This window comes from Lepidochelys olivacea (assembly GCF_965140295.1).
Source record: "Lepidochelys olivacea isolate rLepOli2 genome assembly, chromosome: 4".
Taxonomy (NCBI): domain Eukaryota; kingdom Metazoa; phylum Chordata; order Testudines; family Cheloniidae; genus Lepidochelys; species Lepidochelys olivacea.
In genome coordinates, this window is record NC_140414.1 from 140,152,437 (window position 1) to 140,163,123 (window position 10,687).

The 10,687-nt window shown below is 41.2% G+C and overlaps 1 long non-coding RNA gene across 1 annotated transcript; it reads left to right on the forward strand.

The window, feature by feature from the left end:
• The first annotated feature begins 586 nt into the window (after nt 1–586).
• Nucleotides 587–10,056, forward strand: LOC311519203. Its single transcript, XR_014711225.1, has 4 exons — nt 587–960; nt 4,026–4,152; nt 4,891–5,047; nt 9,901–10,056. It is a non-coding gene; the product is annotated as an uncharacterized lncRNA (long non-coding RNA).
• The last annotated feature ends 631 nt before the right edge of the window (nt 10,057–10,687 follow it).

The following is a 10,687-nucleotide window of genomic DNA, read 5'->3' on the forward strand; positions in this document are numbered from 1 at the left end:
GCTTGTTGGACTAGCCACACTGAAGCACCTGCGTTTGGTTTTTGAATGGTCAAAGTGAATCCATAAAATTAAAGAGATATTTATTAAATAAATTCAAATGGACAAATAAATGTGAAATGCCTGTGTAATGGCAACAGACCCCGGTTGTCGGTGGGCAGGATTGAACTAGGGAACCTGTGGAGCTTAGTGCATGAGCCTCTACCACATGAGTTAAAAGCTAACAGCCTGTTAGCTAAGGCTGTAGAGCAGACTCATTTTAGCTCTCTCTCTTTAAGTGGTCCCAGTGCCACTAGGTGGGACAGAACACCACACCCAGAAGGTGTGTGGGTTACACCTGCAGACATTATGTGAGCAGGAAAAAAAATACTTTCATTGACTATATTAGGCCAGATCCTCAAATGGTGTGAATCAGCATAGCTCCTGGCCCATTAGTTGTTGAAATCATTTGGATCCTGTCTGCTGTGAGCTCTGCTAATGGTATTTTAACTACACTTGGTAACCACAACAAATACTGGGTCATCTGAGTACCTAGGTACTTAACAAGATCTGAAAGGCTGAAGTCTTTTTATCTATTTGCCAAGGAACTTTAACAAGATTAACACTGAGAAACAAAACTGGTACATTTTTGTGCTGAAGTGAAGAAGCCACAATAGAATAAGTAGTTAGAGTATGACATATCTATCTTGAAAACTGTGACAGCAGAGAAGGTGAATTCAGCCTGAAATAAAGGGAAAGACCTCTGGAGTATTTTCTTTGCAACAATAATTATGCTCAAGTGTCTTAACAAAATCTAAGAAGATTTAAAAGTCATTGTAACCTCTTTCTTGTATGGCTTAGTAATTGTCAAGACATCAAAGGCTGATGAGAGAGGATAAGCTATTCCGAATCAGATCACATGATCCATAGGGTGAAAGCAGCAAGATAAATTGGCAAGTGTGGACTCTCCGGAAATACATGGCTGTAAGTGGAAAGCTTTATTCTATGGTTTAGGTAAGATTGTGCACCCTTACAGGACATCTTGGAAATATGCATCAACAATCCCTGAAATGTAATTGGGAAAACAGCTGCCATGTAGAGAATTAAGTACTGGCAGCTATATTTAGGCTTGGAAAGATTATTTTTTAATATATTTCAGCAACCTATTTACTTATATTTTGCACTCACAGGACATTATTTAAAAACCTATTTTTAAAAAGAGGTACCTAAATATGGATTTGGGTCCAAAAGTCAGACATGACACCTAAATAAAAGGAGTAATGAGTACATGCAGACTCCAGTAACTGCAATGGGATTTATGGAGTGGTCATCACCACTGAAAATAAGGCCACTTTTCTTTAGGTGCCTACAGAGGGACTTCAGGACCTAGCTTTATGCACCTAAGTTTGAAAATGTTGAACTAAAATGCTAATGATTTATTCAAAATGTATGCCAATTTTTAAAAAAGTTAAGTTAGGATGCTAATCATAGAACCATAGAAATGTAGGGCTGAAAGGGACCTCAGGAGGTCATCTAGTCTGTCCTCCTGTGCTGAGACAGGATTGAGTATATCTAGACCGTCCCAGACAGATGTTCATTTAACCTCTTCTTAAACACCTCCTTGCCATACATAGCCATCTAACGAACTCCATGGGAGCTGCTGGCTGCTCAACATTTCTGGAAACTACTTATTTTGATGCCTAAATATGACAGTAAGACTGTTAAGAGCTTAATTTTAAAAACTTAGATTTTAAAATATTGGACTTAATGAATGTAGGAGTCAGTCAAAAAGCATATTCACAAATGAAGGCAAAAGAGGTCAACAGTTGCAGGCAGTTAGGTTATAATTTTTCCTCTCTGTACTTTTTGACTATAGAAGATGAGGAGGAAATAGGGAAATGGCAGGTTGGAAAGGAATGGAAGGAGAAATCAAAAGCAGAGTCCCCACAGATTTGTATTAGGGCCTGTGCTGTTTAACATAAACGTAAATGATCTGGAAAAAGGGGTAAACGGTGAGGTAGCAAAACTTGCAGATATACTAAATTGTACACATCCAAAGCTGAAGAGCTACACAGGGTGACTGGGCAACCAAATGGCAGATGAAATTCAATGTTGATAATGCAAAGTAATGAACATTAGAAAAATATTCCTAACTATTCATACAAAATGATGGGGTCTAAATGAGGTGATACCACTCAAGAAAGAGATCTTGGAGTCATTGTGGAAAGTTCTCTGAAAACATCTGCTCCATGTGCAGCGCCACTCAAAAAAGCGAACAGAATGCTATGAACCATAGGAAAGGAATAGATGCTGGGAACTGGGCTCGCTTAGTCTGCAGAAGAGAAGAGTGAGGGGGATTTGATAGCAGCCTTCAATTATCTGAGGGGTGGGGGTTCCAAACAGGATGGAGCTCGGCTGTTCTCAGTGGTGGCAGATGACAGAACAAGGAGCAATGGTCTCAAGTTGCAGTGGGGGAGGTCTAGGTTGGATATTAGGAAAATCTATTTCACAAGGAAGATGGTGAAGCACTGGAATGGGTTACCTAGGGAAGTGGTGGAATCTCCATCCTTAGGCCCATCTTGACAAAGCCCTGTCTGGGATGATTTATCTGGGGTTGGTCCTGCTTTGAGCAGGGGGTTGGACTAGATGACCTCCTGAGGTTTCTTCCAAACTGACATGCCAAACCCATGAAAAAAATACAGAAATTGGGCTTGTTTTTGCCTTAATTGGCTTGTGAGTTGCTTGTTGGCTAGTTTTGGGCTTGTAGTTTGTTGCTTGTTTGGCTTGTAGCTTGTTGCTTCTCTTTTTTGATCAGGTCCCGGCAACCAGGGTCAAGGGGGCAAGGAGGGGCAAGGGTCAAGCAGGGACAAGGTGGGGAAGAGAGTCAGGGGTGCACAGCAGGCCCACTGCAGTACCAGACTGCATGTCGGGAGGATCTAGTCACATAGAGTGTTGGGGTTCTTAGCGATTGGCTTGTTTTGGACTTGTTTTGAAATGTGATTAGCTTGATTTTTGTCTTATTGTGAAAGTCGGGGTGCTTATGTACTGTGTGAAAGTTGGCAACTGTGCTTCCAACCCCAATCTTCTATGATTCTATTTTTCTATGATTCTATGATATTGAGACAGAAAATATCATAATGCCACTATATAAATACATGGTGTGCCTACACTGTTTTGTATGCAGTTCTGGTCATCCCTTTCCAAAAAGATATGTTAGAATTGGAAAAGATACAGAGAAGGGCAACAAAAATAATTCGAGGTATGGAACAGCTTCCTTATGAGGAGAGATTAAAAAGGACTGGGGCTCTTCAGTTTAGAAAAGAGACAACTAAGGGGAGTCTATAAATTCATGAATGGTGTGGAGAAAGTGTACAGGAAAGTATTATTTACTCCTTCACATAACACAAGAACCAGTGCTCACCTTTTCCCTATTAATGAAAGCATAAGGAAGTGGAACTAGTTGCCACAGGATATTGAGAAGGCCAAAAGTATAACTGGACTCACAAAAGAATTAGCTAAGTTCACGGAGGGTAGGTCTATCAATAGCTATTAGGTAAGATGGTCAGGGACGTAACCCCATGTTCTGGGTGTCTCTAAACCTCTGCTTGCCAGAAGCTGGGCATGAATGGCAGGTGATGGCTCGCTTGAGAATTGCCCTTTTCTGTTCATTCTCTCTGAAGCATCTGGTACTGGCCATTGTCAGAAGACAGCATACTGGGCTAGATGGACCATTGGTCTGACCCAGCATGGCCATTCTTATGACTGATACTCAACAGCTCAAATCAAAGCTTTGCAGGCATAAATATATCTAGTGAGCCATCATCTGAAGCAGTAAATCAGGCATAGGCCTAAATTAACTATGCAAAATAAAGCACATATTGAGAATTATTTTAAACCTTGCCCTTCCGTAATTTTATTTGAAGTGCAGAATCTATGTAATCTGCTATGTGTTTCTCTGCCCCTCCCAAACAATGCCCTCTGCATGATGAAATGTCATTGTCAAAGCGGTTAGAGTATGTGTCACCATGTGCATTTTCTTCTGACTCCAGCCAACAGACAATATATGTCCTAAAAATGAAGAGGAAAGGAAGAGGAACATAGACAAACTGGGGAAAGAGGCAGGGAAAACAGCAGGAAGAAACAACATATAAAGCGGAAGAGAAGGTTTGAAGAAGGGTGAGCTACCCCATGTTACAAACACTAAGATGCTATGGTGATAGGGACTATACTAAGCCCTAAAGACAGAAAGATACAATCCCACAAACCATTTGCTGGTTTTGTTGCATAGATGCAGAAGTCTCCATTGAAATCTTTACAGATATGTTTGCATGTAATGAATGTTGTTCCTTCTACTAAACACAAAGGCTGGATTGCTTAGCCACAGCGGGAGGCCCTGATGGCCCTGATAGAGAGAATCTCTGCCCTGAAGATTTTAAAATCTAAATAGACAAGACAGATAATAGATTGGATAAAGGAAGTATTACTATTCCTATTTAACAGAGGGGGAACTGAGGCACAGAGACTAAGGGCAAGTCTACACTACAAAATTAAGTCAACCTAAGTTACATATCCCTACAGACAGAGCAGTAATGATATCGATTTTGTATGTACACACTATGCTCCTTGTGTCAGTAGTGTGCGTGCTCACCAGACATGCTTACACCAATTTAACTGTCACTGTGGGGCATTGTGGGACAGTTTTTGAAAGGCAGCAACAGTCAATGTAAGCAATGCCGTGTCTACTCTGACACTGCATTAACTTAACTATATCGAACTAAATGCTATGCCTCTCCTAGGAGTAGGGTTATTAAGTTGGTGTATTCGGCGAGTTACATGAGTGGGAGCTACATTTTAGTGTAGATTCTAACAGAGTTAGGTTGATATAAGCTGCCTTATGTTGATCTACTTCTGTAGGGTTGATCAGGGCTAAGTGATGTGCCCAAAGTAACACATTCTGACAGAGCTGAGAAATGAACCCAGATCTCCTGAGTCCAAGTCCAGTCCCCCCGCCACAAAACCACCCTTCCTGTATATGAACCTGATCTGAGTTTGGAATTTGTAACCAAATCAGGTGAGTTTCACATAATTTTATTGTAAATACCGTTGCCTGGGCCCGGGGAATTATATAACAGTCAGCCTACCTTTGATAGCTTGGAAGATACCATAACAAATTATTAAACAATCAATTTGTAAGCACCTAAAGAATAAGAGGTTCATAAGGAATAGCCAACATGAATTTGTCAAGAACAAATCATGCCAAATCAACTTAATTTCCTTCTTTGATGGGATTACCGGCCTACTGGATGGGGGGAAGCAGTAGACATGATATATCTTGATTTTAGTAAGGCTTTTGACACAGTGCCACATGACATTCTCATAACCAAACTAGGGAAACATGGTCTAGATTAAATTACAGTTAGGAACCAGGACATAGGTAGCCTTGCCTAATGGGAGGGGCTGGGATAAGTAGCTGGGAGCCAACCTGGAGTAGGTAAGCTGAAGACAAGTGGGGGGGTCGGAGCCAGGATTGGTAGCTGATGATCAAGGGTCAGGTGCAGGAACCAGAAACAAGGCAAGAATCAGGAGCAACTCAGGAGCCAGGAACACGACGGGTGAGGGTCCAGAACCATGAACAGGGTTGGAAGCAGATTGGAGGAGACAGGAAAAAAGTAAGGTCAGCGTCATCATCTGCAGGTGGTGGTGGTAGAAGGGGAGGAGGAAGCAGGTCTGCACAGTTGCTTCAACAGCAGACTTAAGTAGTGGGTGTGAGCCAATCAGGTGCCCCAAGGTCTTCAGCATTCCAACTGGATTTCCTGTGGAGCCTGACCTTCCAAGATTAGTGAGGGTGGTGCTTCATTTGTCTTCTTGGTGGTGAAGAGGGAATGTTGGTGACCCAGGACCAACACAGCCCCCTATTCTAGACCCACCAAAACTGAGGACTCACACCCTCAGATCTTTACAATTACTAAAAGGTGGTTGCACAACTGTTTCAAAGACAATACTCAAAGATTACTTATTGATGATTCACTGTCAAACTGGAAGGGGTATCTGGTGGGATCCTGCAGGGCTCAGTCTGGTTCTGGTACTATTCAATATTTTCATTAATGACTTGGATAATGGAGTAGATGGTTATAAAATTTGTGGGTGACACCAAGCTTGAAGGGGTTGCTAGAACTTTAGAAGATGGGATTAGAATTCAAAATGACCTTGAAAAATCAGAGAATTGGTCTGAAATCAACAAGATGCAATTCAATAAAGACAAGTGCAAAGTATTACTTGTAGGAAGGGAAAAAATTAAATGCACAACTACAAAATGGAGAATAACTGGCTATATGGTAGAATCGCTGAAAAGGACCTGGGGTGATAGTGGATCACAAACTGAATATGAGTCAACAATGCGATGCAGTTGTGAAAAAGGCTAATATCATTCTGGGGTGTATTAACACGAGTGTCCTATACAAGGCACAGGAGGTAATTGTCCCACTTTACTCAGCACTGGTGAGGGCTCAGCTTGACTACTGTGTCCAGTCCTGGGCACCACACTTTTAAGAAAGATGTGGACAAGCTGGAGAGTGTCTAGAGGAGAGCTAGAAAAATGTAAAAGGTTTAGAAACCTGACATATGAGGAAAGATTTAAAAAACTGGTCATATTTGGTCTTGAGAAAAGACTGAAGGGCAGGGGAGACCTGACAATCATCTTCAAATATTGTAATGGATGTTATGAAGAGGACAGTGATTAACTGTTTTCCATGTTTTCTGAAGGCAGGATAAGAATTAATTGGCTTGATCTGCAGCCAGGGAGATTTAGGTTAGATATTAGGGAAAACTTTCTAACTTAACTTAATTATAATGATAATTAAGCACTGTAATGTTCTTCCAAGGGAGGTGGTAGAAACCCTGTCAATGAAGGTTTTAAGAACAGGCTAAACAAACACCCGTCAAGGCTGGTCTAGATGTACTTCCCCCTGCCTCAGTGTGGGAGGATGGACTAGAAGACCTTGTGACAGATATGGCAATTTCCTGCAATATCCTTGGGAGAAATTGTTGAGCGAGGTGTAAGTATGTTTGAATCAAGTGTATGAAATGAATGGTTTATATATTATTGTTGGCCAGGATTGTATGTAACCTCTCTCTAGAGAGGAGGTAGGATGTGCACTCTGGGAAGTGTTATGAACTTCAAAGGACTCAACTGAACAATGTGCCAGAGCAGAAAAGTGACGGCTGAGGAGCTGAGAGACTAGAATAGATGTCTTTAGTACACCACTAAGTGGGAATACAGGTTCAGTTGTCCTGAACTGTGACAGACATTTCAAGGTCCCTTGCAGCCCTGAATTTCTATGGTTGTATGATTGGGATCCAAACTCCAAGCAGCAAATCTTCACATTGTCCTGAGTAACCCAGATTGACCTACATGACTGGCATTCTTAAGAAAACATCTGATGTAGTTCTGCAGAATAGGTTTGTGCTGTAGCTAAACCAAAGCACAAATTCACAGCGACTGGGAACACTGACAGACAAAATCCAGGTGCCTCTGATGGGAGAGTACAGTCCTATTCAAGGGACCTCATGAATTCCCATATTTCATTGGCCAAAGTTTTGACCTTTTACTGTTTCCAGGAATGAGTTTGATGAGCAGACATCCCACATGCAATGTGCTGATAGCACAAAATTCGAAACAGTGTAAACAAAAGGAAAGGACATCAATATTTCAAAAGGTTTGAATCCCTTCATTGATGGAGCTGAGACAGTGTAGAGCAAACACAATTCTACACAACAGATGCAAAGTTGATAGGACACTCACACAAGACAACCAAATCTGATAACATTTTGAGTCAGGAAGATGTTTAGAAAGAGCCTCAAAATAAGACTGGCCTCCACGTTTCGCCTACTTTTTTCGTGTGTGATCCACAGAAAAGTATGGTTCCATAAATCCACAACTTTAGGTATAGCTAATTAAAATTTTATATGCTCAGCTGCATTATATTTGAAGGTAGAGCATCGGGAAAGTAAAATCAATCAGACCAGTTAATTTTAGACTTAAAAATTTGAGGTAATGTAATGTAGAACCCTCAAGTGGATTTCTCTCTCTTACTATCAGGACATTATGACAAATGAAATAAAAAAGATAAGCTGAAAGTCAGGAGAAAATGTAGTCAGTTATAAGTCTAAGGAAATTACAGTGAGATTTCTATAATGAATGGGTCAGAGCTTATTTAGAATACTGTACTTACGAGAGCAAAATCACACTGTGTATCTTGAAAAGGTACAGCATAGGGTAATCAGGCTTATTTTAAAATAAAATATGTATAAAATAAATGCAATTAATGTTTGAAACATGAAATGTAAAAAAGCCTGGTCCAAATGACCTCTTACCACCCCTCTGCCCACCCCTACAGAAAAACAAACAAACAAACCCAACCTTTGAGGAGGAAAAGGTAATCCTGAAGCTTTCCCAAATCTTTGTCAAAACAAGGCAGAATGGCTGGCAAAGACAAGTCCTTACCTACGAGTTTGGGGTCTCAGACTCCTTCACTACTCACTAGCGAGGCCAAGTTTTTAAAAAGTGACTAATCATATTTAGAACTCAGCACTTTTGGATAATCAGGTTCTTTCCAGTTGTCACCTAAAAAAAGAGGCATCCCCAATCATTGGTCAATTTTGAAAATCCTGACCTAGGCACCGGATTCCAAAGCCCAGCATGAGTAAGAGTAGGAAAATCCATTCTTTCATGAGATTTCTTCCTCAAGGAACACTCTTTTGAGATTGGATCTTCCTGTGAAAAGCATCCAGAATGATTCTGGACACTACCACAGTACCAAAACAAACAAACAAACAAAACCCAATAAAACCATAATAAACCTTGCTTCCTTTTAGATATGTTTTTAAAATAAATGTGGGGAAAACATGTCAGCAGATTGGACCATCTGAGGCATTTTACTTTCCTTCTGATTTATAGATACAGCAGCAACTTCTAAGACAGCATCACCCCCTGCAGAATCACTATCCTTTTTAAACCAAATAATTGTCTTCAGAAGTGATACAATTTTGCAGTGTCTTTAGGCTTGTGGGCTTCCATAAAAAGTTCTCTTGGATGTTAATTTATTTGGTTACATTATTGCAAGATAAATCTGTTTTCAGGAAGTCACTGGTGGGGCATAGGCAAATAAAACAGATAACTGCTATAAGCTAGAAGCATTATGAGACAGAGTATGGGGGGAAAGGGAATTGTTGGAAAGGAGAAGATGGAAATTTTAACCGTAGGCAGCTCCTGAGCATTTACAATCCTTTGACTGGCACACTGGTCATCCTATATGACTGTGATATGATTATAGAGAGGATTAGGGCTTCATGGACAGGGCAAGACACTTCAACCTCGAGGCATCAGTTTCCCCATTTCTAAAGGAGGAAAATACCCACTTTTGAGATGAACAGTGCTCTGTGAGAGCTGTGTATGCAATGTTGTTACCCAATTGCTATGTCTACAGCCATACCACCCTGAACATGCCTGATCTCGTCTGATTTTAGAAGCTTAGCAGGGTCAGGCCTGGTTAGTACTGGGATGGGAGACCTCCTGGGTGCTGTAGGCTCGATGGGGAGGAATAGCTCAGGGGTTTGAGCATTGGCCTGCTAAACCCAGGGTTGTGAGCTCAGTCCTTGAGGGGACCATTTAGGGATCTGGGGCAAAAATTGGGGATTGGTCCTGCTTTGAACAGGAGGTTGGACTAGATGACCTCCTGAGGTCCCTTCCAACCCTGATATTCTAATTGCTTCTGATACCTTTATCTGGGCTATTTAAAGAAGATACAATGCTAGCCATAATGTTTAGAGTCATCCCAACTGGATCTTGAACTGCATCGGGATGTAAGGTTTTTCTCAGGAGATCAGCCCATTGTGACATTGAACCCACAAGAGTTTATTTTATAGGGAACCAGCTCCAGAGCATCGATGGAAATGGAGGGCTGGCAACATGGGCAAACAGATGACCCAGAAGAGCTCTGTGCTTCATGAGCCCACTGTGATGCTGCACTCCATAATGTTTTATGGAAATATGCTTATGAGTGTAAATATGATGTAACTGGAATATGCTTCATGCAAAATGTCTCTTGTAAGGTATCCTTACAAAGCATATGATCTACTGAGTGTGTTCATCCTATTTGTTTGAATGTATTATTTATATATCTGGAGTTAGGAGAATAAGATATAAACTTGTATTACTGATGTAAACACATTAAGTGGAAGCCATTAAGGGTGCTTCAGAATCAATTAACTGTGAATGGGTTTGTTTACCTACAAGCCTTCCTGTGTAGGTGTCGGCCAGCTCCTAGATAATGAAAGAGGTCTTACAGTGACATCTGATCATGCCACCTGAACTGGAATCCCTCTTAAACCTGGTGCTTTTCCATTTAGAAGGAGGGGTGGGGACGCAGAGAGACAAAATATTCCTGCCTTGTGCCAAAGCTATATAAGGGGGTGGAACAGAACAAAGGGGGCTGCCAGTCATGAGAACACCCCTAATTTCCACCTAAGATATCTTCTGGAACTGACAAGGACTGTACCAGGGGAAAGGATTGGGCCCAGACTAGGAAGGAGTATAGTCTGTGAAAGAAGCTTATTGGAACATGTCTGAGGGTGAGATTTACCTGTAAACAGTTTCTTAATGTATTAGGCTTAGACTCTCTCTTCATCTATTTGAGGTCCTGGTGCCTCTGGT